The 7,297-nt window shown below is 34.2% G+C and overlaps 1 pseudogene; it reads left to right on the top strand.

Annotated features, from left to right (window-relative positions):
- The first annotated feature begins 6,286 nt into the window (after positions 1-6,286).
- LOC120590977 (uncharacterized) lies at positions 6,287-6,405 on the top strand (annotated as a pseudogene).
- The last annotated feature ends 892 nt before the right edge of the window (positions 6,406-7,297 follow it).

Raw genomic sequence — 7,297 nt, 5'->3', positions numbered from 1 at the left:
CCTGCACTACAAAAAATGAAGAAATTCATCAAAAGCTGATAAAGCTACTTTAGTATTAGAAAAAGTAAATTTCAAGAAGAGAAGTATTACTAGAAACTAAGAGGGAGACTTCTCAATAAGTAACATTAGTTCTTAATGGTAACATTTCTAAGTGTACTTGTACCTGAGAGAGCTTCAAAATACTCAAAGCCGCACCTGCCAAAACTAAAGGAAGAAACAGATAAACCCATGATCATAGTTTTCAATTGATAGAAGAACTAAACAAAAAATCAATAAGGATATAGAAGATTTGAACACTAACAACCAACTGCAACATGTCTTCAAGAAACAGAACAGGTTATAAAATAAGGACATTGTCAAATAAATATTTTAAAGAAATTTCCCAGAATTTAAGGACATGCATTTCCAAATTGATAGGGCCTACCATTTGTCCAGCACAATGGATGGAAAAACCCACACCAGGTCATGCCATCATAAAATTTCAGAACCCTGGAAACAAAGACATGTATCCAAAAGCTCACAGAGATTTAAAAAAAAAAAAAGCAAACAAAACAAAAACAAATACCATACCAGAAATCAGAAATCTATTCAAGTGGTTTCTGACATGACAGAGTAACTGGTATTACACTTACCATCCTACTATAAACAATAGATGGTATATACTTGTAGTATCCAGAATGCTCTCCCTATTTTAAGTCTGTCACCTTAATTATATATGCAAAATACCTTTTGCCATGTAACTTCACATATTCACAGTTCCAGGTATTAGGGCACGCTCATCTGTAGGAGATTATTCTGACTACCATAGATGCTCAAGTGACTAGAATTTAAAGTGATGGGTACCAGAAAGAAAGGAGAAATATATATAAGGAGCTTCAAAAAAAAAAAAAAAAAAAAACCCACAACTTTATAGGTTTCCCCTTGAGCTGTTGACCAAATAGTGAGCTGTTGACCAAATAGTAAGCTGTTTGTGTTTAGAAAAAAACTTTGCTAGGTATGGAAGAGACTATCTACTAAGAAACTATGAGCTGAATGGGGATTACAGAAATTACAAAATGTGGGCAGAACTCACCCTCTTTCCTCTATTGGATTTTCTCATTGTATGTGCCACAGTCCTTCCTCATACATACCGTTCAAGTCCTTCATGCATACCAAGCTAAAGTCCTCTTCATTCCTTTCTAAATATTTCTTATTATCTAGCTAATTCCTATTCATTCTTGAACGGCAAAAAGAATAATGATCTCCCCACCACCACCAAAGATGTTTATGTCCTAATGCCTAGAACCTGTGGGTGTTACGTTACATGGCAAGGGGAATTAAGGCTGCAGATGGAATTAAGATTGCTAATCAGCTGACTTCAGGAAGTTCATCCTGCATTATACAGATAGGCCCAATGTAATCACAAGGGTCCTTTTCAACGTGAAAAAGATAAACAGAAAACCCAGAGTCAGAGTGATGCAACGTGAAACAAATTCAACCTGCCATTGTTAGCTTTGAAGATAGAAGGGAATCTTGATCACAAGCCAAAGGAATGCAGGAGCTCTCTCAAAAGTGAGAAAAGGCAAGAAAATGGATTATCCCCTAGAGCCTCCAGAAAGAAACACAGCTTTGCTGACACTTTGATTTTAGCACATTAAGATTTATTTTGGACTTCTGATCTCCAGAGCTGTAAGATGTTACATTTGTTTTTAAGACACAGAGAGTTTATCATAATTTATTACAGCAGCAATAGGAAACCAATACAAGTATCAAAAACATTTCTTAGAGGTGCTCTCCCTCATCACCTAGATCAGGATGGAATCTTCTCCATATCCCCGTTAGACCTTTCACAAAATCATAGCATTCAGATTTTGTTCATTAGCTACATTCTCTAACATGCCATATTCCTGTCATGTTCATCCTTCTATTTCTAGCAACTGTTGCTAAACCTGGATGATTATGGTGCTTAAAATGTGTCATCGAATGAATTAATAAGTAAATTAAAGCATGGCAAACGTTTTCTTCTTCCAACTACCATATGATACTTTCAAAAGAGATAATCCTGTTACTGTTAAGCTTTTAAAAACTGAAATTAAAAAGTACAACTAAAAAAGTACATGAGGCATCTGCAACCTTTAAGTAAAAATCTGTTGTGCTTTATTTATTTACTGCTGAAAGCTTTAAGTAGTTTAAAGAATAAGTGGAACTATTTCTTTGAAAGTCTGAAGTGACTGTAATGAGAAAGAGCTTAGAAATCATGGACTTTAGATCCTGTCTTAAAAATACGTAATTAATACCTATATCCTTTTGGATCTTGTTAAAATGTATATGAAAACACCATATTAGCACAAAACAATCTTATTATTATATTCTTCTCCAACCTAACCAACAGAAAAGTAGTATATCTTAAAATATCTAAGCCAGTGATTCTTGTACCTGTTTGCATACTCCTATATTAAGAGTGGAAAGAGAAGACTAGGAAACGGGTATAAAGAGATTCAAGGAGAAAAATAAAGTACAAGAGGTTGAAGAAATGGTAAGGTAATTTAAATTATTTAGCTAGCATAGGTTTTATATATTCAATAATGTAAAATTATATATAGTATATATACATGTATGATATATATGTATATTTATATTATGCATAAAAATCCTAAAATAAGATACTGGTAAACTATACCCATTTCATTGAAGAAGAAGAAAATATTGATGAAGAAAGGCTATGAGAAAAATAACATGGGCATTAACACTTTTTCCCAATCTGTTCTCTATTCTCCCGGGCAAAAGGCCAGATCAGTATATGGTCCCATAACTCACAAGGAAGCTCCATAGTTAACAAGTTTAGACACACAGAATTATTTATTTATTCCTCATTTATCTTTGCTTGTATCTCCAAAACTGTCTAACATATTCTTTTTTCCAGTTTTTTTCTCTTTCCTCCCTTCAGGACACTAAGTTTTATTTAGAGAAATGCATATATAATAGAAAAACAAGCCTTGTCATCAGATTTCAGCCTTCTTCCTCAATTTAAGTCATGCTTCTGTATCAGGCAAAATGTTGTCACAAGCTATAAGTTTCAGTTGTTACCTAGTTTTATTAGGATGGCATTCGTTCCCTGTTTTTACGTTTTATATTTAATATTCTTGGGTTTCAGGGAAGGGAGTTAACTCTACATGTTCTCTCATACCTAACATTTTCAAATAAACAGGGAAATTTTAAGGTCTTAGGGACCCCAGTGTGATATGCAGTCATTACTCTGTGTCACTGAGGGCACAGTCCTGTTCAAGAGTAAATACAATAACAGAAGCATCTTAAGGATCCAGAATAATAGATTTTTGTAGTCGGAATATCATCATTTTCCTTCTTTCTGGCACAAAATTAGGAGACTTCAGTAACATTCTTATGTGAATACTTGAATATATCACAAGGTGTGGTTTTGAGAACAGTGAATAGCCCACCTATATGTCTACATTAGGGCCCTTCATCAAGGCTTGGACTATTCTTTTTCTACAACAGCATTATAAACAGGCTCTATTATTTTCATAACCAAATATCCAACTAAACTGTATGGAATAAACTCTGAGTACTTGAGAAAGTCAAAAGTGAGTGGTGGATTAACTATGAGATTGATCACAAAATGCTTCAGAGTAAAGACATGAGGTTAACAATAAAACAAGGCAAAAATTATATAAATAAAAGATGAGGGGGAAGAGATGCCTGAAGGTTAAACAGCACATGCAAATGTGAACTGGTAAAAAATGAAATGATATGAGAAGAGAATAGCAAAGTATAGCTCAATTTCATCAACAGATACTAAAGAACTAATAGATAAGCACAAAATTACAAACTCATCATAATGGCAAACTCATTAAAGGCACAAAGGACTATGAGACATTTTAGGCTTTTGGGCAGGAAGAATCTTGACTAAGGTGCTTCAGTCCAGTATATCCTGCAAGATATATTGGAGATAATGAGGCAGTAACCAGGAAACATATTAAGAAACAAATGACGTCACAATGACATCAAGCCACTGAAGCTTTGACTGACTCAACAAAACTTAAAGCAAAATGCTGACCACATTCTAGGCCATCACAGAATCCCTAAAATGCTGAATGCAGCTTTTATTCTGCAAATGTAACAGAAAACAGAAAACATCAGCTCTGAAATCTTTTGTTCAACCAAATCTTTTTTCAAATAAATATTGGCTTTAGTTTATCCTTCAATTACAGTGAACTTTAGTCTCATCACAAGCACAAGACCAAATAGAAGGTGACAATGATAGCTTCACAGAGTGGCAATGTTGAAGTGGAGGCACAGATCTTTTTAAAAGTGAAAAGTTCAGCAAACTGAGAGGCCTTGGTCTTGGATGCGATGGAGAGCAACATTTGGGCTATTTTATAAACCAGATTTTCAAGTCTACCAAACTTTTTAAACAATGGTAATCAGATTTCTCTGTAACAAAAGTAGAGATAAGTTTTTAATATTTTTCCAGCAGACATTGGGTTCCAAGGCAGAGATTTGACTCAAGTTATCAGAAAAGGAAAAGTCTTGGAAAGATATGTGAAACATTGATTATCTAGATAAGCATAGCATTTCCTACTCACTCAACTTCTGTTGGAACTTTTAGAAAATATCAAAAATACTATGCAAAGAATATATATGCACTTTACCTACATTACTTTTAGCAGATATTTCTATAAGGTAATGAGAAGATTTGTTTATATACCTGTATTCCAAAATGTGAACTCATCTGCAGGTAGTGGAGGTAGGAGACAAACCCATAAACCACTGTTCTGCTGCACAGCTCCGTATGCCTCTAATGTCTTCATTATTGAGAATCGCCACACTTCACTCATAACCAAATATTGCTATCCAGGTAATCATTTACCTTCCTTTACTCCAAACACAACAGAATGACTTTTTTTTTTTCATTTTTTCTTATTTTGATTATGTGTTTGTTTGAGAGAGATACCTCCAGTTTCCCTTTGTTTAAATTTATTAACTGCTTCATTTTTCAAAAGAAATATTTTAAATGAATACAAAAGATCTCAGGTTACCTTTATCACACAGGTTTTTTGTCACTTAAGTTCCCCAGTATTATCCGGCAACTTTGAATGGTCACAAATGAATTTCAACAATATCCTTTCATGTTTTCCAGTAAAATTATGATACATTTCTTTTAAAATTATAGACACATCAAAAGCTTATCTTTATCAGCTTTAAGATGTAAAAGACATTGATTTATTCTTTCCCAGAGAAAGGGAAATATGCGCTGAATGGACAGTTGTTACCCGTCAACTACATTGCTATAGAGTATCATATTACTATACTCATTAATAGTAATTTATTTGAGAAACTGACTGCAGTTATTTGTTATAAATTCTGCACTGACCTAAGCCGTTAATGATTTCCACTATGCCTAACAGCAATTTCAAAGGCTCGAACTGCAATCAAAAAGCATATGCAATGAACTTGCCAAGGAGAAACTTTTATGATGCATATCAAATGCAATGAAAATGTGAGAGTTGGAAATCCAAAAAAAAAAAAAAAAATTAACACAAGGAACATTGCAAGTTAAGGGTCCCCACACTACTGCTGATTTCCACATTATTCATTTGTCAGATTAAAGGAATGAAATGCGAATTGCTTAACAATGCAGCAACTGAGGAACTTGATGTGAACACATAAATCTGTAAAGAGCGCAAAATTCAATAAAGAGCATTATTGATTATTATTGTGAAATGAGTTCTAATTAGAAACATTAAGAGGGCACTTATTATAAAAACTAATGAATGAGTACAAAGTTCTAGATTTTTCTTAAGGGCTGTCGGCATATCTGCATTGTTTCCAAGCTTCTGATAAGCCCAGAAATTGCATAGTTAGGTGGTAAACTCTATGAAAGAGCACAAGATTCGGAGGCACAGAGCACTGATAATGAATTCTAGCCTGGCTCTACCGTTTACTTATTGTGTGACATTAGGCATGTTACCTAAGCCTCTCAGAGCCTCATTTCTTTCACCCATACAAAACTGAAATATTACCTACCCCCACAGGATTGTAATGAAGATTGAAATAATATGCATGTGAACTACTTAACACAATGCTTGACACATAGAGCTCAATAAATGGTACTTGCCATTATTAAAGATACATTTTGGGGTTTTTTCCAAATTGTAGAAACATGCAGTTAAGCCAAATCGAGATGACTGAACTTTCTAGATTCAATTTATATTCTGCAATACTGAAATATTTAAGATACAATTGATCAAATAGACAATTATTTTTATCATTTAAACCCAGTAATGAGGTCTATAGCCATGCTACCCTGAACATGCCTGATCTCATCTGATCTTGGAAGCTAAGCAGCATCGGGCCTGGTTAGTACTTGGATGGGAGACCACCTAGGAATATTGGGTGCTGTAGGCTTTAAAAAAAAACTCAGTAAGGAAAAATATTATTTTTAATATTTTTGTAGTCCAATCAAAGGATACTTTGTACAAATCAAGTGCTTAATTAATTTTGGTGGGTTATATTCCAAACAAATCATAATTCATTAATTCTCTATAAATATTCCCCCACAATTTTATAAATTTTGTATGAGGAAAATATGCATAGGATACTACAAGAACATAGTTACAGTTAGCTCAGAAATTTACTGGACATTCAGACATGCAAAGATTGTTTGGAAATTTTAAAATTCTGTTTAAGTATAAATATATAGTGTAGATATTATAAAAACCTTCTTGGTTCTTTCATTTTCTTCACCCTCACATTTAATCAGTTACAAGCTCATAAATACCTCAGACTCTACCCACTACTCTCCAACTGCACTGCCACCTCCCAGGTCAGGAGCCATGGTTTTCACTTGTATTTCTATAGCAGACTCCTAGCTACTCTTCTCTCCCCACTTCTCTCTCAATTTTATACGTGGAAGCTGGTGTGAGCTTTCTAAAATGCATGTCACTTTTCTCCTTAAAACCCTGAGGGGAAGCCATTTTTCCTCAGATAAAATTCCAAAACCTTTAGCATGGCATATAAAGCCTTTATGGTGAGCTGCTCCGTACTTATATCTTCAACCATATCCACTGCCACTTCACCACGCCAACTCCCTGTCCCAAATACAAATTACTCTCCAGTTAGAATAAACTTATTTAATTCCTCAAATACACCATGCTTTTGAACACACTCATTTTCATCCATCTAATGCACTCTTTTTCTTCATCTTCAGCTGGTTAACTCTTACTCATCTTCTAGATCTAGACTGAGAAGTCATTCTTTTAAAAAATCTCTCCAGATCTCCTAAGTTTGAGTTGGATTC

The sequence above is a fragment of the Pteropus medius genome, unplaced genomic scaffold, assembly GCF_902729225.1.
Source record: "Pteropus medius unplaced genomic scaffold, Ma_sr-lr_union100, whole genome shotgun sequence".
Lineage (NCBI taxonomy): Eukaryota > Metazoa > Chordata > Mammalia > Chiroptera > Pteropodidae > Pteropus > Pteropus medius.
Note: the sequence above shows the minus strand (reverse complement) of the source record. Positions and strands in the feature narration are given on the sequence as shown.